The 27,319-nt window shown below is 34.8% G+C and overlaps 1 pseudogene; it reads right to left on the reverse strand.

The window, feature by feature from the left end:
• Positions 1 to 27,319, reverse strand: part of LOC149553229 (GDT1-like protein 4) — a 171,023-nt pseudogene that overhangs the window by 122,209 nt on the left and 21,495 nt on the right.

A 27,319-nucleotide genomic window follows, 5' to 3' on the forward strand; every position in this document is an offset into this window, starting at 1 on the left:
TCCACCTTGGAAATGATTAAGTGGTTGACACTAATAGACAACAATGATTGGAGATACCAAAAATATCCCACTTTGACATTAGTAAACAAAATACTTTTTCATATTTACATTGTTACAATACAATATGATAATGAGCTCTCCCCCTAAGTCGTATGACTTATGAACACAATGCAAAAGCAATACAGAAATGAATAACAAAACCATTTCACCTTTATTCAAATATTTATACTTTACATTTGTACTTCTTTTTTTACCTTTCTTTTTTATCTTGTTCAGATCACATAAATTTGTCTCTTTTTAAATATCTTTTCCCATCTTCACATCTCTTTCCTTCTACACATATTTCTTTTCCCCTTGATTTTTAACACTATATGTCACTGCTAGTGGGGTTGAATGAGTGGTAGTAATCAATATGTTTTAATGAATTCCTTGTGAACTTTGGTAATCTTGGATAGTGCATGATCCCATGTGATTCATGTTGCCTCTAAAATAATATTTTGCAACTATAATCTTCCAACTAAATCAACTAAACTATCATCCATTGAAAGATTGTGATCTTCTAAGATAAGATCTTGGGCTATTTTCAATTCTCTTTCCATGATCTCCAAATGAGGTATCAACATTTCCTGAATAGAGATCAATTTGGATCTCATGTTGTTGTCAGCTATCTAAAGCTCAACAAATGTACCTTGAGAATTTAATCGATTATTATAATGACAATTCTTGATCCTACTGACTCTAAAATAATGTTTCTAGATGCCTTCATCTCATCCTAAGTCTTATTTATTTGTTCCTAAAAAGCATGTGCAAATCTTGGCATGTCTAAAAAAATTGTCAATAAATGTTGTACCTTTTATATTAAATCAATCATAATGTGTGCTTTCTAGTTTAATTGTACTTTCTATTCAGCAATAGTTATGGAAACTATGTCCATGAACTTGGTTTCAAATGCTCTTGCCAACCAATCCATTAACTTTAAATTTGATTCTATATCTCCAACATTTACTTGTTCAATTATATTGACAAGCTAGTTTACGATTGGTACATCTTCAAAATTATGAATCTCAAAAGTATCAACAAAAATGTGCTTTACATCATATAATACCTATTTATGTCTATGCCTCATCTCTTATTCTTTTCCAAAACTTCTTGTAGCAAAATAGTTTGCTCCAAGGTGAGTTTTTCCAAATCCAATTATGGCATCTCAATGGTTTCATCTAGACTAACCTCAATATCGAGTGAAACATCTTGTATTTCTTTCCTCTTTTTATTAGGTGTGGGAGTATTGCTACTCACTGTGTGAGTTGGCAAAGGGGTGTCACCACTTAGTCTTGCTTGTGAATTTATGCTTAAAGCAAAAATAGTTGCACTCTATTCATCTTTATTTGATTCTTTTCCTTCCTTAATATGATGTTCTGAAATAATCTTATCATTTTTATTTGTTTCTAGTCTTTAGCATCCTTCTCTTCATTTGTAATCCTTGACTGCTTGACTCCTAGAGTGTCAGGGGTGTCATTATGTATAACATACATGTTGCCTTGCAGACTTGGAAAACATAAGCTTCCTCCACTACTGTATTCATCATCAATGTTTATAGTCTCTACCTTTTTGTAGTTAGTTCAACAATGCTCTTCCACAGTAATTCACTTTATTTTCATACAACTTCTTTCATATTTATCAATATAAAAAATGTTCTATATTTTGGAACAAATCTATTACTATGTTGCTCCAAAAATGTGTCTTTTTTCTCCTAGGATAGGTCATGCATAACTCTAACAAATGTGTTAGTCCTTATGATTTTTTCTACCTTCTCTACCTATTCCCATCTTCCATTCAAATTCTCGTATAAATATTTGGATATGTTAATGTCTATTTCTCTAGGAGCTAGTGTGAAATTTGATATCTTTTCTACCATAGCCTCCTCAATTCTATTCTTATCATCATTATCTAGTGTATCATATTTCACATATTTAAAACTAGATAATCTTGGAGAAATATTTATGTTTTAACATACCTTATCAATAGGCTTTTGTTTCCTCTAAGGTGGTCCTCTCACCAATCTCTTTCCTCTTTCTCTGGGGGCATTGGGCCTATTATACTCTTCTACTCTCTAAGTTTCAGTCTTCTTGGCATTGGCAGTTGCCTTGGTCCTTGTCTTATTTGGTGGTGGAGGTGATAATGCCTAATTCTTCTTTGTTCCTAGAGTCTTCATTCTCAGTGGCATGAAAAAAACTAGATTTTACCCTTGTAACATTCCTCTACTTCATCTTCCTCATCATCACTTTTTTGTTCTTCATCTTCACCTAGACCCTGTGTCAATTTTAGTGTTTCTTTTCCCTTGCCTAGGTGCCCAACTTAACTTTTATGCCTTCAATCATTTCCTTTCTTTGGCTTCCTCATATCTTCAAAAAGGTTTAGCCTCAATATCTATCTCTTCTTTGATCAATGCATCAATGTTTGCACTTACAAAATCACTTTCTATCTCATATTGAAAACTTTGTAACCAAGTCTTCCTCACCTTAACTTGTACAAAATTATTGTCAGTGTCAACAAGAAAGAAAATATACATGTAATATTTTGTGACAATTCTTCTAGAATTCTCATATTTCTTTTCATTCTTTTCTTAGATTCATCAAAATAAGAATTCATTGCATTTTCAAAGTTTTCTCCTAATTGAGTAATATACACAATAATTTTTCTTGTCCTTGGTTTGTCTTTCTCCCATACAATATTTCCAATACCTGGAACACACTTCTAGATATAAAAGAAAATCCACACAATTAGGGATCTGAACATATACATTGAATTATTTTAATTTCTTATTTATGATAGATTCTTTGCAAGTTGTAACTTAAATAACTTAGCAAGATCATACTCATGATCTTTCATCACAATCTTCCAAGCTTGATCCACAACCATACAAGGTACACTATTCAACCTACTCAATTGAGAGAATTTGTGAGCAATGATTCTTATTGAAAATTCAAGTAGTGGATCATAAATGTTTGTAATGGAAAAACCACATCCATTCCACTCAGCACTAGTGTCAATCTCAACTTCTTCATGGCTCAAACATTGCATGGTCTTTTTCTTGTCTAGGGTTGGATAACCTATAACCTTGTGTATCATTTTCTTCATGATTTCCACTAGTCCATTTTGTAACCAATACTTCACGTCATGATTCTTACTAAAAATTCAATTAGTGGATCATAAATGTTTGTAATGGATAAACCACATCCTTTCCACTCAGCTCTAGTGTCAACGTCAACTTCTTCATGAGTCAAAGATTGCATGGTCTTTTTTCTTCTCTACGGTTGGATAACCTATAACCCTGTGTATCATTTTCTTCATGATTTCACTAGTCCATTTTGTAACCAATACTTCATGTCATGAATTATTCTCAAAACAAATTTTATCGATTTGAATTTGATTTTTTTTGGAAATTTTAGGGCATGAGTTAACCCTTTCCTTTTAATAATTTAAAAATCATCCTTCAAGATTCCTTCATTATGCATCTTCTCATAAGCTTCTATGATTTTATAATCTCCTACTTCTCTAATTTTGTACGTATAACAACTTCTGACATCATGGATCATAATGACCTTAGGTGGTATTGAAGATAGTGTATCCATAGAGTCTCATTTCATAGAAATCTCTAGAATAACATGAAACTTAGTTCGATGACATATATCACTCTTCACCATTTGAATTTTACTAACCTCTTGGATTATTATAGTGGTTGGTAAAGCTATTGTGATAGTAGATAGGGTTTGAATTTTTTCCTTCTTTGGATACTTGGATCTCGATCATGCTACTTATTTTTTCAAACTTTTGATTGAATTGCTCTTGAAATCTCTATTTGTTGCTTAAATAGTTGAATCTCTCTATGCTCTCAAAAATCTTAATGCAAGGTATGAAATAATATCTTCAAAAATTGTTATATACCTTCTTCTTGATCAATTATGATCTCTGTTAGTGTTGCATACTTAGATGAGTACAAGACAACGTTCTTGATTGATATTGATTCCTTTCAACAAGGTCTACATGTTGGTCTCTTCCATGTCACTTGATCTCCATAATTTTTGAAATATTTAGTTAACATTGACAAAAAATTTCTTATGTATCTTGTATCTACAAATTTGAACAATTGGCACATTTTTATGTAAGGAACTAATATATGATATATCAAGTAAGTATACAATTCCATACATACCTCTCTTGCTTTGTTTGAGATGGCATGATCACCTTCTCCATTGGATTGAGTGATCTCAGCTCCATTATCTCCACTATTTCCATCTTTTTTTTTCTCTTTCCATTTTTGGTTCATTTCATTCCTCACTTTCTTAATGTCCACTTTTCCTTTAACTTTATTCTTTGTCTAATTTTCTAAATGTACTTAAGTCCTACAATTATTTCTTTGATGTCCAAACTTGTGACACTTGGAACATGTATTGTAATGTGTATAATTCTTCTTCCTCTAATTTTCTAGTAGGGTTTCTTGTCTAATCTACATTCATATTCTATATGCCCATATTTTTGACGCTTATAGTAGTAACCTCCAAATCTAGGTGTAGTAGGTTATTCTTCAATCTTGACCTATGCTCTTGTATTTGATGTCTTTATTTCTTGTAGTAAAAGTAGTAACTAGTAAACTTATGTATAGAATTTTGCATACTATGTTTTCTTCTACAAACATTTTTAGTATGGCCAAGTTTTCCAAAGTGATAGCATGTTGGCTTGTCCTTTGGCTTTGCATTTCTCATTTCTGTATTACTAGATGATTCTCCTTTTTAGTGCAAGAATGTCTTGACCCATCTTAACAACTTGATCACTTCATTATTTATTAAAATTACTTCATTTCTTCCTTTGGTATGTTGAATAGCTCCATGTATTCCTTCCAATTTCTCAATTCATTCTTTAGTATGTCATTCTATGATTTTAGACTTGCAATTTCTACATCCTTGTGATTTAATTCCTGATTTGAAAGAATGAATTGATTCATCATGTCTAGTTAAGTATTTGTAAGATTTTGTACATCTAATATCCTTTCTTCATGTCTAGTATCCATTTTTATTTTGGCTTCTTCAGATATTGTCCTATCTTCTTCAGCTTTCTTCTTCTATTTAGTCACTTCACATAATCTTATTGGTTTGATTTCATGTTCTTTTTAGTGCTTTTATTTATTCATTTAGGAGTTTTTTCTTGTAAATTAGATCAATAGATTCTTTGTCATTCAGATTATTTAGTTAAAAAAATCCTTCAATTTCAACTTTTTCATAAGAATATTGCTTTATCTTGATGTCATTTTCCTTTCTCCTTTTTAGGGAATCTTTCATATTTTTTCTTTCCTTCTCAAGTTTCTATAGTGTGAGTTGAATGTCAATCACCTGATTGTCAATAGTTCTATCTAGTTTGGAAGCCTCCATCTCCAAGATCTAATCTCCAAGCCTTTAACCTTCTTTTAGAGAACCAACTCTTTGATACCAATTATTGATTGATGGAGGAAAAAATGAGATAAAACAGATACTAAGAAGGAGGAGGTGACCACATCTATCAATAACTTATGCATGTAAAACTAGTAATGTCAATCTCATGTAGAATATAAGTCTAATCAATCACATGCATTAAATTAAAATACATAACACAATATATGTTACCCAAAAAACCTCCAAGATGAAGGTAAAAATAGGGTGGGGGAGATACCCACAAATCTTCACTACCATAGTAATAAATTTACCCAATTAAGGTTACAATGTTTCATCATAAAATATGATCTACCCTATGAGGGGTATTCCCTATTAAAAGCTTAAGAGATTGCTAGGTCATGCAAGGGCACCTAGGTAGCTAAGAAATACCTAGGGTTCCCTTTGAGTTTTTTGATTTTAGTGGTGTTAGCCACACTACTAGTTGAATAAAAAGGGACTCATATAGTCCTAAGTATGTGAGTGTTAGATTTTTCAAACCCAAATAGGTGAAAGTTGCCCTTTATTCTATATTAGGCCAAACTAGGTGTTTTGAGTTTAAGAAGGGCAAGATGAAAATTTTGAATTCTTGAGGCCATATTTAGGTGTTTCAAGTCCTAATTGGACATCATGAAAATTTTCATGACTTTTGGTGCAAGTTTGAGGGCTTAACTCCAAAAATTGCAAAAGTTGTCAAATTGTTGTCAATGTTGTCAATGACAACTTTGACAAATTTTCTTGCATTTTGAGAAAATTTTCCAACACTATAATTTAACTATCTAAAATATTGAGGATCATGGGTCACAAACCTATATGAGGCCATTCTAAACCTATTTAAGGGGTTAGAGAAGTTTGGGAATTTATTGTACAAACCGTGTAACAACATTTGATATAAGAGTCAATTTAATGTGATTTTGGTAAAAAAAAGGGATTATATCTAGCATTTTTATTGTTGGAAGTGTTAGCTTAGATTGATTTAAGATTCTGTACATAGTTTTTGCATTATTCTAGAAGGTTTTATGTTCTTGTACTAGTACATTTGGGTTCATTTTTTGACCTTTATTGGTCAAATTTTTTACCCAATTTTTGACCAAATTCAACCAACCCATTGGTCAATATTTTTTCGGTAAAAATTTTGACCAACTCACTAGTTGGTCAAAATATATTGGTCAAAAACCTTCCACAGCTATTGTCTAAGTTCAATCAGGAATTGGTCAAAATTTTGACCAATAAAGGTCAAAATTTTGACCAGCAAAGGCAGAAAAAAATTTGGCCATTGGTTGAAATTTCAACCAACAAAGGTAGAAAAAAAATTTGGTGTTAGTGGAAATTTTGACCAACAAAGTTGGAAAAAAATTTTGGTGTTGGTGGAAATTTCGAACAATGAAGGTGGAAATTTTGACCAACAAAGGTGGAAATTTTTTTGGCATTGGTGGAAATTTTGACCAATGAAGGTGGAAATTTTGACCAACAAAGGTGGAAAAAAATTAGGTGTTGGTGGAAATTTCCACCAACAAAGGTAGAAAAAACCTGGGCATTGGTGGAAATTTTGACCAATGAAGGTGGAAATTTCCACCAACAGGTAGGTGTAAATTATTTTCAAGAATTCTATAAAATAGTCACATACCTTGTGTATGATATGACATTTTGCATGCATCCTACACTCTCTCATCCAACTGATGATGGATTACACAGAGTGATCTAAAACCATGATTCTAAAAAACACACACAATCAAATCCAAAATGAACTTGCACTACAAATGGATTGTGCAAATCTGATATTGTTAATTTTGCATGCATATCTACCAAAACAAATATATGTTTAAGTTGTGATTGTCCTACTAGACATGCATGCAATTTTACCAATATCAAATTTCTAGAATCCATTTGTAGTGCAAGTTCATTTTGGATTTGATTATGTGTTTTTTAGCATCATTGTTTCAGATCACTCTACGCAATCCATCATTAGCCAAATGAGAGAGAGTGCAAGATGTATGCAAAATGTCATATCATATGCAAGGCATGTGAACCATTTTATAGAATGCCTAAAAAAAATGATAGTAACTAATATGAAAAATATATTATTAGTTATATGATTGAGACAAATCATGTACCAGTGAGTGGGTCAAAATTTTGACCAAAAAAATTTTGACCAATCGGTGGGTCAAATTTGGTCAAAAATCAAGTCAAAAATTTGATCAATGAAGGTCGAAAAATGAACCCAAATGCACTAGTTCAAGTATGCTCGCCAAGTTGACTCTTTGAGTTCGATCATCAAGGTCAGTCTTTAGGTCTTCTCATTGAGCTTGCTCACCAAGTCAAGTCACCATGTGTCATCTCTAAGTGGCCTTGCTAAGTCGGTTTGCCAACTTGGCCCACCAAGTTGCCACTTTAAGCCCACTCACCATGTTAGATTGCCAAGCCGACTCCCCCAAGTCAGCTTGCCAAGTTGACAATTGAACTACGCTCACCAAGTTAACTCTCTAAGTTTTCTCACCAAGTCTACCCCCTAGGCCAACTCTCCAAGTCAACTCACCAAGTCACCCCCAGCCAATCACCTTGATGAGTTGACTCATTAAGTCAGCTCACAAAGTTGACTCACCTAGTGGTTTTACCACCTTGCCCCAGCAAGTGGGCTCACTCAGTGTGCTTACAAAGTTTCCCCATAGAGTTGCTTCTCTAAGCTCGTTCACCATGTAAACTCACTTGGTCGGCATGCCAAGTAGACTTTTCCAGTATGCTCACCAAGTCAGCTAACAAAATCACTCCATCAAGTCATGTCACCAAGTTGTCTGTTCAAGTATGCTCATCAAGTTGACACTTTAAGTTTTCTCATCAAGTTACCCAACCAAAGTGCCTCATCAAGGTCAGTCTTTAAGTACATTTAGTAGGTTGGCTCACCAATTTGCTTCGTAAAGTCACCTCACCAAGTGGCCTCGATAAGTTAGCTCACCAACTTGCACCACCAAGTCGACTCGCCATATCAGCTTGCCAGGCTGACTCCCATAATCAGCTTGCCAAGCTGACAATTTAAGTACGCTCACCAAGTCGACTCTTTAAGTTCACTCACCAAGTTCAACCCTAGGTTAACACTCCAGGTCATCCCACCAAGTCACCCCCATCAAGTCACCTCAACAAGTTGACTCTTTAAGTCAGCTCACCAAGTCTACTATTCAAGTTTGCATGCCAAGTCAGCTCGTCAAGCCCACCAAGTCATGTCACCAAGTCAATTGTTTGAGTATGCTCATGAAGTTGACTCTTTAAGGTCAGCTTGTCAAGCCAGCCCACCAAGTCATGTCAAAGTTGCCTCACCAAGTTAGCTTGGCCACATGTCCCACCAAGTCCCCAAGTCTGCTCGGCAAGTTGACAATTCAAGTGCGCTCACCAAGTTGACTCTTTAAGTTTTCTCACCAAGCCCATCCCCTAGGTCAACTCTCTAGGTCAGCTCACCAAGTTACTCCCACCCAATCACCTCAATGAGTTGACTCTTTTAGTCAGCTCGCCAAGTCTACTATTCAAGTATGTATGCCAGGTTGGCTCGCTAAGCCAGCCCACCAAGTCATGTCATCAAGTCAATTGTTCAAGTATGCTCGCAAAGTTGACTCTTTAAGTTCGCTCATCAAGTCACCCTACCGAAGCACCTCATCAAGTTCAATCTTTAAGTCTACTCACTAGGTCAGCTTGCCAAGTCACCACACCAAGTTGACTCACCTCTCACCTTACCAAGTGGACTCACTAAGTTGGCTCACCAACTTGCCCCACCAAGTTGACTATTCAAGTATGCTCACCAAGTTGACTCTTTGAGTTTGGTCATCAAGTCACCCCACTAAAGTGCTTCGTCAAGGTCAGTCTTTAGGTCCACTCATCAAGCTTGCTCACCAAGTTAGCTCACCATGTCATGTCTCTAAGTGGCCTTGCTATGTTGGCTTGCCAACTTGCCCCACCAAGTTGCCACTTTAAGCCCACTCACCATGTTAGATCACCAGGTCAGCTCCCCAAGTCAGCTCACCAAGCTGACAATTGAAGTACACTCACCAAGTCGACTCTCTAAGTTCACTCACCAAGTTTTCCCTCTAGACCAACTCTCCAGGTCAGCTAACCAATTCACCCCCACTTGCCCCACCAACTCGCCACTTTAAGTCAACTCACCATGTCAGCTCTCTAGGTCGACTCCCCTAGTCATCTCGCCAAGCCAAAAATTCAAGTACGCTCACCAAGTGGACTCTTTATGTTAGCTCACCAAGTCCACCACTTAGGTCAGCTCACCTCGTCACCCCCACCTAGTGTTTATTATGAACAAACCAATCTAGATCATAAGAGAAGTGATTAGAGATTATTATGAAAGGGTGTGACTAAAAAGAGATATAACTCGCATCATTTACAACATGACTAATCATTTCTAATGAAAGCTATAAAATGGTAGTTCTATCATTCAACTTAGGATGATTGGAAGAACTTATTGTAGACACCTAAAAATCCTTTAGAAAATAAAATATTTTTATTTTCTAGAGGATTTTATACCCTCTGGCTAAGCCTCAAGGAACTTTATACCCTTGAGAAGTGAAAGAGGAGAAGTGGGTTACCACTCCTCTCAGCTGTGTGACATCTTTTTGGTTTCATCTACGGATTTGGGCCTCATGTACCTTGCGTATATCGAGGACTCTCTAGCTAAACCAAATTTCATCCTTGTAGAAAGCTTCCTAGGATGTTGGTGTGTTTGACGTGCTTGCTCCAAACTTTTGTCTGCTTGTTTGTTCATAGCTTTTGCATGAATTTTTGCGAACTTTGGTCAAAATCCCAGAAAAGTAGAAATCTCCTAGCTCAAGGAAAACTTAGTATAGTCACTGTCTCATCAAAAAATCATCCAAGCTCTCGTGCCGCAATCGAATCTATCTAGATCTTTGCTTTAGAACAATCCAAAATCCAAAGTCCATCCAAATCATCCCCCCAGCCAGCTAGCAACCCAATCCAAAATCACCCAAGCCTTTAAGGAATTTTTGTTACTTTGCCAGAGTTTGCTATCCAATCAATCTATCCAAATCCCTCAATCTCCCCAAGGTTATCCCTTTGACAGAGCTTTGTCTAGGGTAATCTAGCCTTGTCACTTGTCATCCCTCATCACCTTAAGCTAAAGGTTGGAATCCACAAGTGGTCAATCTCGTGTCATGCCCATAGGATCATTTGTCTATCCTCAAGTTGACACCAAAAGCCACCAATCCTGCACATAGGAAAGCAAAACTCTTACTTTTTGACAGCATACCCTTGAAGTCTTCCATCCACAGGAAAGCCAAAAATCTCCAGCCAATCCTCCTTAGGTCTGTCATGTAGCTTTGACTCTCCCTAGGAAATCTTTCATCAACCAATCCAAAATCTGCGCTTAATCCAAATCCAACCATGAACTTCCATGTTCATCCATATGCAAGATCCCATCCCCATCCAACTCATCATCAAAAAATGAAATCCCAACCCTATCATGATGAGTTTGGTCACACTGTCCTTTCTCCCACTACATCCTATTCCAATGATGATGAAAATCTTGTTGGCTATGAGGGGTATCTTGAGAGCCTTATATGCCTTCCGCCAACCATCCCCCAAAATCCAAGCATTCCTCCAAACTATCTAGTCATGCCATGTCATATTCTAGCTTCTCCTCCATCACCCAATCAACCAAGCTTCCAAACTTCCACCCCCATCACACTAGCTATTCTCGTCAATCCACCACCTCCACCTCTGACACACGAGTCTCCCAGGAATCTCCTTGAGGAAATACAAGAAAAGTGCCTCCAATAGTCGATAAGCCATGTCATCTAATCCAACCATGTGAAGTAGTCAGTGATGAAGCTTCCCCATCTATAATATCACCTCCATCTCCCATAGCTATCATCCCCATACCATCCATCAAATTGCTTAAAATCCTTCCACTTCTCCCAAGCATCAAAATCCCACCACCTATCAAATCCCTCCAAATCCTATCCACATCACCTCCAAGCATTTCCAAAATCTCCCATAATGACCCTTATGCATCCATCTTCTACTCACCCATCTCCACTACCAAATCTCCCATCTATCCATCCGCTACCTTTGAAGAATCCATCCCTTCACCTCCTATTGCACCATCCACTCCAATCCAATCCTATCAAGATCCTGCCCAAAAGCATGTTGACATCCCCCAGAGCATAAATGAAGATATCATTGTACCATGTCTTCCATCCATAGTGCAGTCACCATCCCCTCCATCTCAAAAACCTCAAGCCATACCTCCTCTACTACAAGATATCTTTTCATCCCATCACCTAAATCAAGATCCTATCCTACCATCTCCTCTACTCCATTCTTCCATCTTACCACCTATCCAAGCTATTCCACCATATATAATCTACCCTCTTGGTTCACTTACATTCATCCATGGTGGCCCCCTCTTAGCAGAAGAATTAAGAATAGTATCTCCCTGTTGTAGTACATCTAATAAAGCACTTCTACCATTTTCTACAAGCAAAAAGTTTCCTTATCTAGTTCAAATGCTCAATCCATGACATTATCAAGGTCAAGGTTTAGGACCACAAGAGCAAGGAATCAGAAAGCCTATTATTGCACAAAAGAATCTAGGATTTCATGGTCTTGGATATGTATCCAAAGGCTCACCATCTAAAAGTGTTGGTACACACCATCCCTGAAATAAGCCTATCTCCAGGCCCACCATGCCAGCCTCCCATCACTCCTTCAAGAAATCTTATGTCATCCCCCCTCCACCATCTTTGCAACCCAAAACAACCTACCGTATCCCTCCTTCATCTGCTAAATCCATTTTGGGTCCCCATGTCCCAAAATCTACCATCCTCCTATCAGCCACCATAAAAATCCTATTCCCTCCATTTCTATGCAAGATCAAGAAAGGCACATATCAGGGCACATCATCCATCATCATCCCCTACACACTCTTCAATATCCTCTCCATCTCACAAAGCTTCTCCTAACCATCTTCCCAAAGCTTACCATAGCAATGTGAATGCCAACTTCAAAATGCATAAAGCTAAAAATCCACATCCTAGGCAATCATATGTCTATTCCAAAAGACATACTTCAAAAAGGAAAAATCCAATCAAAGAATGCAAAACAATGCATAAGCCTATGAAAAGAAAATCCAAAACCATGTGGATCCCAAAGAAAAAAGTTAAAACCCAATGCATAATGGCATCCACCATTGCTAATCCCCCATCTAATGACTCATGTGCCCCATCTCCTAACGCCATCTTGGGTGCCTATATCCCCAAGTGGGCTTCCACAAATCCTCCATCAAGCCTACATCTACCATCTATCCCCCATATGCTCTTTTCACACCCATCCCAACATGTGCCAATGTTGATCCTGCAAGCATCCCTATCTCATGCTCCTTTCTATCCTTTTCATCCCTCCATCTCCTACCATCAATCCCATCTAATCCAATCTATTGCATAAATCACACATCCACAACAGCTAGCAACAAAATTGAACATTCCAATAGCCAGTGAAAAATCCCAAAAAAGCCAAAATCATTCCAGCTAAGTCCAAAGTCAAAAAAGTCAAAAAAAAAGAAGAAAAATAAAGCATCCACTAGTGAAAGCTTGGCAATTCAAGTGCCTTGGACAAGTACCATGATGAAAACTTGCAAACAAGCGTCATGCATAATCCAGCCATCCCTAGCTTAGCCTATCATCCTCATGCTTTTGGTCACATCTTGTCATCCAGCTCCATCTTCCAATTTATCCACCTATCTTTCATACTTGAGCTTTTATCTATCACTATCCACTTATCTTGTACAACCTCACCCCGTCATCCCCGCTATCATCCATCTCCCTAGCACCTTCAGCTTTTCCATTCTAGCTTCAATCCTATCACATCCATCATAAGACCTCCTTCTCCATGTCATCTTCTGACTGGGAGAACTATATTCCTTGGAGATCTTGTCTTATCCATCCTCCCTTGTCATTGGTATCTCACTCTAGGCTATCCTCATGCAAATCCAACGTCATCCTCTCATTAGCCATTCACTCTTACACCATCTATCAGCTTAGCTACCACCAACCTCAGCATTGTCCCCATCCTTGGTTGCAAATCTATCATCATCAGTGGATACATCTTGCCAAATCCATATCTTTCGCTATCACCTCATCCTTAGCTTCTACATCTTGCACCAACTTGAGCCATCTCACTATCTTATCATCCGGAGCTCCTGTACAGCTTGTAAATAATCTTGTATCCAATGCTTGTATCATACCTTGTATCATAGCTTATTTATCCAATCTTGTCTAAAAAAACTTGTACATTTGTACCATATCTTGGTCCATCAGCTTGGACATCCTCTTTAGCTTAGTACCATTGTATCTATCAAACTTTCATGTCAGTTCATCCTTGATCAGCATCTTGCACACATCACACAAATCTTGGTTAGTTATTCCAATGCATCCTTTAGCTAGATCTCTTGTCACCAAAGTGTTATCCTTCTCAGTTTAGCTTGCCAAGTGCATCACTAATCCAAATCCACCAGCTTAGGTGCTCTCCAATAGATCCTTGCAGGATATAGCTTTCCTCATGTTCAATCTTCGTCTGTTAGTACCTCATCCTACCCATCTCATTGGCAAATGGTTCTCTTTTGGATTTTTGTTTTCTTTTGTTTGAAATCTTCCCTTTTCGGTCTTGAAGTATCTTCTCCAAGCAATATTTTTATTTCCTCCTCAAGGTTGCCATGATCTTCCATATCATGGTATGCTACGAATGGGGCACTTTGAGCGTATGGTTTTGATCAAGTCTTTCATTTGTTTCTTTTTTTCTTGTGGGTTACCCAGTGTCGGTTCCATGCTATTTCCTCAGGTTTTCATGTGTGATGCTGGGGCAATCCTTGTGTGTTTTTTTCGAGTTAGTCTGTCAGTCCTCTGGATGGTTGGTGACATGGCCTTGATGTTCTTTGTAACTTTGGAAATTAACCAAATAGTCCTATAGCAAATCTAGTGCTCAACTACATGGTGGTACTTCTCTTTGAAGTATCCCCCTGCTCAAAAAGCTTCAATGGATTCCCTTCATCTCCATTATCCCCCATCCATATCTAGCATCTATCTCTCCTATCCCAGCTTATGCATCAGTATCTCTTTGAATCAATCTTCACTTTTAGCTTTAGGGATCCATAATCCTAGTCTTAGGGATCCACCAATCCCATGAAGCCACCAAGCCTCATCTTTCGAGATACACAATCCTAGTCCTAGGGATCTCCAAAACCCATCTTCCACCAATCTTACTCTTTGAAATCCTATTGCATTAGCTTTTATCATCCCATCATCCATCTCCCTATCCTAGATTCCTTTTTATAGCACTCCACTCCTTCATCCTCCACCTTCCCTAAAGTCTTAAGGTTGCTTCCTCTTGTACCTCTGATTCTCCCTTTATCATTTTCTCGTAGTGAGAGTTTCAAGCTAATTCAACCCCTTCTCTTTGCCAATCTAAGTCTCCTTGCTCATTCTAGATTGTTGTACTTTTCAAGAAGCTGTTGAGCCTCACTTTCTCTCCTTGCCACCTTCTTGAAGGGGCATCTCATAGTCCATTCTCTCCTCTTCTGTTCTAGCCTTGGGCATCTTATTTTCTTATCTTTGATGCCATGCCACTTGTGGCATCATGTCAAAGAGGGGCAAAATGTAAACACCTAAAAATATTTTAGAAAATAAAATATTTTTATTTTCAAAAAAATGTTCCTGATGACATCGTCATTTATTAATTAATTAATTTTTATGCCATTAAATCCATTTATCTTAATTAAAAATATTTAATTAAGGAATCCCTCCCAAAAATGTTTAAATCTTATTTAAACATTATTTCCTTATTTATTAATTATTTAATTAATAAATTGACCAAAAATCCCAAAATAAATAAATTTTTTTTTTTTTCCCAAAACTTGGCCAATTTCCTTAAGACCACTAACCTCTTCCAAAATCTTCTAATCCTTCTTTAATTTTGATTAAAGGCTAATCCCATCATTTCCTACCCCTAATCCCAACTCAAAATATTTAATTAAGATTAAATATTAATCCTCATGTTTATTAAAAATATTTTAATAAATATCTCCTCAACCCAAACCCTTGAAATAAATAAAACTTTATTTATTTCCTAAAAACTTTATTTATCCTCATCCTAGGAAGTTGTAGACTCTTCTAGAAAGTCTTCATCCTCATCCAAAGCCTAGACTCTTCTAGATGATGTCAATCCTTATCTTTGACCCTAATCTTAATCCCCCCACTAACCTTGTCACATTCCCTAAACATGGGTTAAGACTTGCTAACCTAAGCCAAAGCCAACAAATATCTCCTCCTTCACCCACCCTCATTAAATGCCATCCACTTGCCCATCTCTAACAAGCCTAATCTAATCTTAACCCAAGCCTAATCCAAGCCTTAATCATTTGCACATTCCTAAGTCAAGCTTAAGACTTTCTTAATCCAACCCAAGTCAAAATATCTCAACTCTCTCACAAGTATCCCATCCATAAAACTTTATGAAGCCCACAAAGCCATAAATGACTCTTACAATCCCATTCATTGCTTTTACAAGCCATTATGAGGGTCTTTATGAGCTTTGAGCCTCCTTTGTTGACCCCTCAACCCCTCTTGCTCTAACCAATGACTCTGTGACATGTGTCACTCCCTGATTGGCTATAAGGAAGCACAATCCATGTGCTCTCCTCTCATTCAATCTAAACCTTCCATAAGATTTTTCTCATCCTTGCATCCTAGCCCTTGATCCCTCAAGCCCTTTGCCTATTTAAGGAATCCTCTCCCAAGCCATTTTAACACAATCTAAAAAGTAAAGCCAAAATGCCATTTTGAGAAGCCATTTTTACATCAAATCCATTCACCAAAATCTATCAAAAATTCTCCATTGAAGCCCATTTGAGCATTTGAGCATACATACATAATCAAGCCATCTTAGCTATTAGACACACCTCTACATCAAGTGATCATCCTCATTGAGAGAGCCTATCCATGGCTCATATTCTCATTTGAGGACTTCACTTTGTCTCTCATGAAGTTATGTTAAACTAGTATGCAAATGCTTTTTGATTGTTTTAATTTAGTGTTTCTAACATACTAAAGTAGCATATATACTTATTATATTTTGTATCTCACAATGATCGCTCTATAAGAGAGCATATTGCCTTTGGCACCCATTCAGTGTAGGCATATAAAGTCTACCATCAAAAATGGCATCATCTTTGAGTCTATTTATATTGTCATATCAGACAACTTATCACAATATTTATAGCATAAATATAAGTTATATCAGAGACAACCTGCATATTTGCAAATTCTTACTTGTATATCAGACACAATGAATAGTATAATGTACTAAGAATTTCCTCAGTCATTGCATGTAATTTCATGTATATCAGAAATAGCAAATATATATCATCTTGATTGTTATGCAATCATAATTATTTTGATCTGAACCATATTGTATATGCATTTGGAATTAAGAATCATTCAAATATTACTTTAATACAAGAAATTGTTTCTATATTCATTGAATTATGAAGAATTCAAGTAGTATCTCATAATTAGAAACATAAGGAAATTACAACCACCAAATTATGTGACTGAGAAGTAAGTTTGCAGAATCTGTAGTTGCTCATTTTACTATTGATAGCATTTTCCTCAGAAGCTTTACCCCAGTCAAGAATTGATACTCCAATGACACATACTCACAACCACTAGTTTTCTGTCCACCAAGGTCCCTACCAATATTTGAAGGTTGCATATGGTGCATGAGTACTACTAGGATTTTCTCGACAAAAAGAAATTCATGTTGTTATAAAAGCTATTATCTAGTAACATCCTGGCAAATCTCATGCCTCTAAATTTCTAATGATGCCTATATATGTCAGATCCCAATTGTGACGGTTGCAAATAACACATTACATATCTTCCTAGAATATTCTTGACAGGGAGAGATCCCCTATTTTAAAATAAGACAAATTACAATCAGTCCATTTAAAAGTCGGATATACAAATATAGGTGGTACATTGTCTATTAGAAAATTAAGATTCCACTCTACTACCAAATATAAGAGTCATAGTTGTTGTTCTGGTTATCACCCATCACAAAAACACAGCCATGAGGCACATGTTGCAAATGGATATAACACGAAATGTAGAGATTTTAGTTAACTTGTTTATTGATTGTGTAATCAATGAATAACAAAAGGATATGTGATGTGTGAAACCTCTATCTTTATGGATATTGTAACTTTAATTCCCATATGAGTATTGTTTCTAGTGTATCAAATTATTTTAATTTATCAGGATTCAACTGCATGGAGGGTTTGAGTCAAAACTTATACATTTAGCATATTTCTAGTTTTATGCTTTAGAATGTTTGAAAATAAGAGTAAGGTCATGGACATCATCAAAAATGAAAATACCAATCAATTTTTAAAAATACAATTTCAACTACACCCCATAGAGTCATTTCAAATGAGGAACTAACTTAACTATAAAAAATTAGCAAAGTGTACTTAATTTTTTAATAATATTTTTTTTTAAAAACATGCATTTAGGCATGAAAAAAAAAAAAAAGGAGTTGTGTAAATAAATAAGAGTTTTCAACGATTACTTCAGTTATATTTTGATGAAAATTAGATGATTTAACTAATAGGAAAAATTGAGTAGAATGAAGTTTTAAATTTTTGAGGAATAAAGGTGCCAAATTCATGATCATGTAATAGCACCATAAGCATCAATCAAAATTTGAACTTAGAGAATGTCCCAAGAACAAGAGAAGGACATCTTAATAGGTGGCTAACTAAAAGGCTTCAAAACAAGGCAAGGAATGCTAACACGGCTAAGAAAGCGAATGAACCAACTAGTATTTCTAGTATGAATGAACAAAGCCTTCAATCCACACAAATTCAAAAAAATTATCACATCCAATCCCAAACTCGAACAACTGGAACACTACTTCCAAATGATACCATTGCAATTACATACATCCTGCCCATGGTTCAAAACACAATAAAACTAAGAATATCAGTTCAAGGGTTCATTAAGTGGCAATAAACGCTCTAATTCATTTGCAAATCAGAAGAGATCCCCATTGCTACTTCAAGATCAGAAAGAGGTCTCCGAAGAAATTTAATAGCACAAAAGTGATTTCAAAAACATTCTAATGAAGACCAAAATTCTACCAAAAGCAGTGATAAAATAAGTGATAAAATTCTATCGTTTATGAAAATATCATCTGAAATATTATAACCAAAGAAAACCTTACATGAAAGAAGTTTATCAAGAAATCCAAGAGAGCCAGGAATTGTTCAAGGTATTAAATGTTGGTGGAAAAGGTGGAAGTTTTCTAAAGAAGCTTTAGAACTCAAAGAGATGTCTAGCAAAGAATTTGCAACAAATTAAGATAATGATTATGACCATCCGATCAGTATAGAAATTCATCTACAGTTTTCAGGTCTTATCCTCAAAAATTGACATATTTAATAAAGAACAAATAACTCTCGTAGTAAGAAGCAGAAAGTAATCTGCGTGATACTTCAACATAACAGCTCCCACTATACATTAATGACAAATAAATATGCCAAATTTTTGTTTCTTCTATAGAGGAATATGTCATAGCCTACAACATAATTCAGCATTTGTTACCTATTACTGCCAAGCAGTAACAACTGAAACAATTTACCGGCATCTTCATGGTAGCTTGAGATTGAAGTAGATATAATAACCTTAAAAAGGCACTAACATATAAACTATTTCACAACATAAATAAATCATACAGTATTAGTAAATAATTTAAGCCAAATGTTCAGAGGAGAATAAAGACATACTTTGCTGGTGAATACAATATATAAAATAACAAAAAATTTAGTCAAAATCAAATTTGACAAAAGAATCCAAATAGGAAAGCTTCTCTACAAAAAATACACAGAACTGATAGGGACTAATTTATCCTCACATTATTGAATTTTTTTCATATCAAAAGAAGTAGTATGCTGATCATTTCTTTGGTAGTACATATTTTGATCAGTCTGATAGGGACTAATTTATCCTCACATTATTGAAATTTTTTCATATCAAAAGAAGTAGTATGCTGATCATTTCTTTGGTAGTACATATTTTGAGTTTTTTACAGTTGGTAGTTTACTTGGAGTTAAATTTGTTTAGACCTCTCAACAAATTTTAATGTCTTAAATTTTTCTAGACCTCTCAACAAATTTTAATGTCTAACTCCTTAGAAATATTCTCCTACATTCTCTTCCTATTATTCCAAAGCTATGTCAAGTGGAGTTGAAGGAAAATGACACAGATATGCTTCAAAAGGTGACTAATTTGTTGAGAATGAATTGATTTATAATAGAAATTTTAAATTTAGGGAAGTGACACACTCCAAGATTGAGGATGTGAATTCTTGTATCCTCTTATGAGTTGCACTGAGTTCATGTTTATCACCTGTGCATGGTCATTTATCTGTGTGTGACAAGAAACACTCTTCTTGAGCCTTGTATCCTTATGGACCAAAATTTTCCAACAAATTTGATGCCTCTACTTCAAACAATAGACTCAGAAAGCCCAAAGTAGACCCTATGCATTAGCAAAGAACATCACTCAACATCTTTGTTGCTTGATAATCTTTCTTGCAAGGAGATGGCATTCACATTTTTCTAAAATCTAACTACTGCCATAAACAAATAATCCTACATTGTCCTGAGATACATACCTGGGTTCTCCTTTAGCCGCTCCATCCTAGGACATCCTAGGGATAGATGTCTAGGAGAATTTGAGATTAATTATAGAGGCATTGAAAATTTTTTGAACTTTTTCTACAAGCCATAATTTTGTTCTCCTTGATTGTTCTGGTTTTGTCTAGGCCTTGTGCATTTGGTGACACCCAAGTAGTTCTTGAAAGAGATGGCTAATCAAAAATTTGGTCCCAAGGCTCCCATATTTAGCCAATAGTTTAGCGTGCTCATTTTCCTCCACCAATTTTGCTTGTACATTTTCATCTTCTTGTATAAAGTGGACATAGACAATGAGGATCAACCAGAAAAATGTGCCTTATTGTATATAGTTTTGTCGTTTTCTTCTCTATGCACCAATGTCCTACCATTAGATGTGTTATGATCCATTTAACTCAAATAAAGATCATTATCACTCAAAAATCTTATCATGTTTGAAAACATCTATTTTTCTTCTTCTTCACTTGATAATGGAGATTGATCTAACCCTATCATTGTTCTTTTAAATTTCTACAAGCATTGACCACCTTTTCTTTGCATACAATAAAACCTAGTAGGCTACCAAGTCTTGCAACTTTAATACCACTATAATATCCTCAAATGGGATACTAAAATTTATTTTTGAGCTAGATTAGGTTGGGACACTGAAAACTTGTTTACTATTAAGGACTTAATACTAGAATGCAAATGTTTGATTTTAGCTTTTTTTATTCTTAGGTGGGTTCAATCCTGGACCCTCCCACATCAAATGAGTTCAATTTTAATTATATTATGGTTATTAACTAAATACTGCAAATTCATAGCTATCTTAGATATAGGATTGACCTAACCTCCTAAACAAGTTCAAAGGGCTACTGCTAACCCCATATGAACTAATATGATAAAGTTCAAAGATAATTTGCTGAAGCTAGCCATTCACTTCCAAGTAGTATCATCAAAATCACCACCACACATGTTCACTTGTGTAATTGTGTAATATACCCAATTGCTATTTCTTTAGTTACATAGTGAAAATTATTCAAATGTGCATAGTGATTTATGTGTGAGATCACTCTTAAGGAATTGTGCATTTTCATTCAACTCTAGAGCTAGTTTTTTGTCATTAGCTTGAGTGAACCGAAGCCCCATGCTCCAACAAGGAGTAGATATTAGAATCAGACTAAAAAAAAAGTTTGCAAAACACAAACATTTTTGTTAACTTGTTCACGACCTATTATTGAGATAATAATTTATAAATAAAGGAGGAAATGACAAATGATCTAACACTCTCAATGCTTCCAACTATGGAAGCTCATTTTTACTATTAGAGGATCATTTTTACTATCTAATTTAGATAGTATCACTGGTTGGTAGCTATTAAAATTCCTTGCAATTTTACCAATTTAGGTAATTTTGATAGCAGTGTTCCATAGGGATACATGATCCCTAAATCTCATTGTTTCTAAAAGGAGGGGATCCTTAGAAGGCCAATATGCCAAGGAAATGCCATCTCCTCTCTTCGGATGTGTTCCTCAAAGAGGGGATATTTCTGAGGTGCCCTCCCCTAATGACAATATTCAAAAATAAATCAGCAATCAATATGATAATACAATTGCTTTTGCAAGTGTGTAATACTGGTGCATGGAGCTAGATATGATGAGGAACAATAGAGAGAAAAGAATACTTAGGAAAGACTAGTGGAATGCTCAAAATACAGATAAATGAATACTTAGTGCACAAACTTCTTTACATATAAGGTGCAAAAAAAAATCTAGATAGCTTGGAGTATTCCATAGACCCATAGAGCTTCGAGTGCATGTACATCATCTTGTACAATGTTTTTGGTAGGAAATTTATTTAATATTAATACATATTTATCATTTTTACTGACTATTATTATATATTTCAGATTATAATTTATTTATTTTATTATCATCATTACCATAATATATAGTGTGTACCACTGTCGCAGTTTACGTCTTTGATTCCCCTTCCAACCATGTCCTCATTGAGTGGAGCTCTGCTTGGTAGTTTACCCTTTCTTATAATTAATGAGAAGTCATATTGAATTTTTTTTTTTATAAACCTATCTTGGGGAGATTTCATATTCAAATTTTCATGATATATTGTTGTAAACTTAGGACCAAGTAAGTATATCAATGCATGCATGGTTACCAAAATGTAATGTTTACAAAATGATCCTCTAATAATAAAAATGAGCTTCCAAGATGTAATGTTTACAAATGTTTTAATAGTACAATAGAATTATTTAAATTGAATTAAAAATTCCTTCAAAGAGGAAAATAGATATTTAACCATCAGCTTATCAAGCAAGTACAGCAAAAGTACAACTACTGTAAAGTGTAAATAGCTAGCAATATGTGAAATAATTCTAAAGATTTTTTATCTAGATCATCAAAAAACATAATGACAAGAGTAAATCTAAGGGACAACTTACTGCAATTGTGGCTATTTGGCTATGATCTTCCCACTTAGCCAAAAATGTCAAAATAAATGCTTGCACCCAACACATTAAAATTGTAGCTATCAAAAAAGGTAGACCAGTAGAACCCATGAAAGCACATAAACATTGCTAATGATCTCATGAGCCAATAAAACTTATAAACTACATATGTAGAAATTATACAAGATTTGAAAAAGGTTGGATTGCAGAGATGATGTTAAGTTACAAAAAATGTGGAGTATATAAATCACATCAACAAAAACTAAGATAAAAAATGTTTCAAATAATCCAAAGTGCTATGGCAACTTAATTTCTTAGAAAATATATTAAAAATTATCCTCTAACCAATTGATATCAAGAGTTTATAGTCTAGTAAAGAGAGAGAAAACACTAACATACCTCCTGCATCTCTTTTTATTTGTGAATTCTTTGAGTCTGACCTCCAGGCAATATAAAGTAAACTCAAGCCAAAAAAAAGCATATAAAACTGCAAAGAGACATCACTTGTTAACAATCATAATATAATGCCATATATTAGCTAGTCTACCATGACCACCACATACAAAGGAATAAAGTCTCCATATATCATAGGACATAAATTTTGCTAGATAGGGTCTTCTACATTCTGAGAAAGAATGTGAATCCAACAATTATCCTTCTTAATTTGTTAAAGATCATAAATCAGTCAAAAAGTGTAGTCACAAAAGCATTCTAACCAATTTCTAACTTTGGTTTAATTTCTAACATTTGATGGAAAATGTTTCCTCTATGATTATATTTGTGATCCCCTAACACCCACTACATTCAAATGGCAAATGATGAATACCACAGGACATAGGTGTCTTAAGTTTTCTAAAGGAAATATCAAATAAGTAAGGAACACAGAGTATGCAAACAAACAAATAATAGAGAACTAAGTATAATAGATCTCTGGACGTGGTGAGGATGTAATTCAGAGCACTAAGAAATTTTGATATGATAAAATATTTAAAAAGTTCTATGCAAAAAGAAAGTCGAATAGTATCTCATTGGAATAGTATGTACACTTTCCTACCTATAGTAGCACTTTTTGTGTGCTTCCTTGAGATCAAATTTGGAACTATTCGCCCTAATCCAGTTGATAGCACCTTCACTCAAAACATCATACAAATTAAATCAATTCAGTATTATCTCAAGCCCAACCCCATATGAATGAGACAAAGATGTCTTTACCAAAATCACTTCCATTACAAACATTGTATTCCAAAACTGAAACTAGAAATATACAACGCTAGAGTGATTGTCTTACTTATAATCATAACAATAAGTGCACTAAGAGCACCAGACAAGACAATGGACTTTGGATGATGCATTTCCATGAGTGCAAAAATAATGAAAGTCTCATCTCCAATCTTGTAGGGAAAAAAAACATGTAATCAACATACTAGAACTCTTAAAAGTCATACTACAAGAAGCAATTATGGTGCAATGATCCCAGTGAATTCAATTTAAAAGAAAAATGTTCAAAAATAGAATACTACCTCACTAACAATGATCATAGAAAAAATTGCAAAAAAAAAATCAAGAACACCCAGTCTAGGGGATTCCAAAGCACTGTTAATTATATCTAGCTTGTCCATAATCGAGCCCTTTTGTATAAAGTCTATATCCAACTGCAAAGTATCCATCACAAATCACATTCAAAGGAAAGAACAAAACAATGGTTTTAGTATATCATCAACTAATATATGAAGGTAAGAGCCTTGAGGGAACCTGCTTGTAGTCTATTTCATTCCCCCTTGGCATAGTAAATCTATCATCCTTCTTAAGGTTAGTGACTAGGAAAGAAGTAAGGAATTAGGACATATGTATTATGAATCAATGATTGTTCCTTAAAATTTGATTTAAAAGCATAGTGACATATGATTACTCATTGGGAATTGGAATTTTCTACTAGGGAATGTCACAAAATACCATTCCAAAGTGATCAAAAGATTTTTTGTATCTGAGTTTCAATACATTCTATGCCTTTCCTCATGCAAGAGGCAGAAATAGGAAGAACATAAGAAAAATGGGAAACACAATTGCCTTATAGAGAGGTCTTCAATTGATTTGAAATGGAACTAAAGATTTATAGAGAGAACATCAACCACACAAATACCCTAGCAAACTCTATAATTGATGTAAAGGAAGAAGGCCCAATCAAGTTTCAACAACTCTAAACAAATATTAGCATACTGTAGATCACCATTTACCATACCCTCTGCGACTTGTGAGGTTCTATCATGAGAAGGTGGTAATGGCTACCTTTGGCACAATATAATGCAGAGGAGGCATCCTCTTATAGCCACCTCAAGTCTATAAATGCTTCCCAGTCAATCCATTTCAAAATTCAAGCAATATGTGAAGATCAAAAAACTAGATACATCAACCAGACTAGTGGAAAAAAATAAGGTAGAAGCCTTCTTTAGAGATACCATAGATTTAAGACTGAAAAAATGTCTTCAAGGCTAATATTATTAAAATGATTGACACCATCAGCATAACTCTCAAGGAGCACTTACATCAACCACTCACATGTGCAAGTTTAACACAGATGTTTTGTCAATGTTTTGTTGATCAAAAAACAATGCCATGGTAACTAATTTTGGGCTCCCTTTTGTTAAAGTGTACCTTTAGTAGAAGTGAAGCACACATTATATTAAGTATATGAAAATCTATGACTACTCCATTCATATATATATATATATATATATATATTCTCATTGTTATGTACTTTGGAATAATTCTCATATACTTATATTAATCATTATATAATATAAAATGTACATTATTGCTCATTGTGAATTGATAGTTCTTGATTGGGTCTTTTAATTACACATTTGTTGGCTTAACTAATCATGTTCATGGCCCTACTCTACATGGCCCAAAGGCCACATAGAGTCACATCCCTATGGCAACATGACACTCTATGTTTATATATATATATATATATATATATATATATATATATATATATATATATATATCGATACTGGAGACTGTCATTGATAACAAAAGGTAATGCATTAGTCTCAGCAGCAATCAGATCTACAACACAGTTTGTCTACATTCAATTCAGTTACATAATATAAATTATAGTTTGGAAGTAAAAGATAATATAGAATACCTTGAGTATTCATATAATTGTCATATATTAGAAGTATGAATTTATTTCAGTCTTCCATAAGAGTTACATTTCAGTGTCTTGTCTTTCATATTAATATTAAAAGGATATCACTATTTGATGATTGTCCTATGACAGTTATAAGGGAGTTGGTTCAATCCAAGAGGTTTGGAAGACAGTTAGAGGGCAAGGAGTCTTTAAAAGAATGTAATTTGAAATGTATGAGACAATGGTGGTTGAAGAGAAAGCAAGTTTAGAAGAAAAAAAAGTCAATGAAATCTCTATTTCTATTATCACATTGTGACTGTTAATTGTTATCCATAATTGTTTTTACATTTCCAAGTTTCATTCAATTTAGCTACATAATATAAATTATAGTTTGGAAGTAAAAGATAATATAGAATACCTTGAGTATTCATATAACTGTCATATATTAGAAGTATGAATTTATTTCAGTCTTCCATAAGAGTTACATTTCAGTGTCTTGTCTTTCATATTAATATTAAAAGGATATCACTATTTGATGATTGTCCTATGACAGTTAAAAGGGAGTTGGTTCAATCCAAGAGGTTTGGAAGATAGTTAGAGGGCAAGGAGTCTTTAAAAGAATGTAATTTGAAATGTATGAGACAATGGTGGTTAAAGAGAAAGCAAGTTTAGAAGAAAAAAAAGTCAATGAAATCTCTATTTCTACTATCACATTGTGACTGTTAATTGTTCTCCATAATTGTTTTTACATTTCCAAGTTTCTTTACATGAAAAGTTTGGTGTTTTGTAAGATTTAAGGTTCATAAGAGGCTATCAATGATTTCTTAAGAGTCTGTTTAGCATTAGAGTTAAATATATTGTAAAATTTTTATTGTAATAGTGTTGAATAATACACTATCTATCACAAACAAGTGACAGTCACTTAGTAGTTTGTGAGCAAATGGAATAATACCTCTCCCACTGTCTGTTTATCAATGTAACTTGTGGGAGAGGATTACAATGTCTTTTACATGTATTTTACTATGAAATGAGTGCAAGTCTTTGAGTAAACTGGAAAAATTGTGACTGGTGGACAAAACAATGAAGGTGGACTTGGAGAGCACCATAGGTTGGATAAGAGGAACTAAGGGTTGGATTGGCTAAATACTGATTGGAAACATTTGAGGGAGAATATTGTAAGGTTTTTAAACAATGTGAATGGTTTTGAAAGTTTGGGAAGGGTCTTTTCTCGAGAGCCCTAGGTTAGAAACCCTTAAAACAAGGGTTTGGTGAAAGAGTGATTAGATATACTTCTTGAGACAAAGAGTTGCATCTATTCCCAAGAATACCCCCCTATTCCCAAGGCTATTTCTCTTCTTGAGATGAAGAGTTGCATTTATTCCCAAGAATACCCCCCTATTCCCAAGGTTGTTTCTCTTCATATTGGATCACTTCTTTTCATAAGAATTATTGTTGCTTGAAGAAATTCCCCACTATCTCATCTTATTCTTTTTTATTTATCTAACTCTTGGATATAAGCAACTTGT

Source organism: Cupressus sempervirens, chromosome 6 (genome assembly GCF_028749045.1).
Source record: "Cupressus sempervirens isolate cs-2001-9-10 chromosome 6, ASM2874904v1, whole genome shotgun sequence".
Taxonomy (NCBI): domain Eukaryota; kingdom Viridiplantae; phylum Streptophyta; class Pinopsida; order Cupressales; family Cupressaceae; genus Cupressus; species Cupressus sempervirens.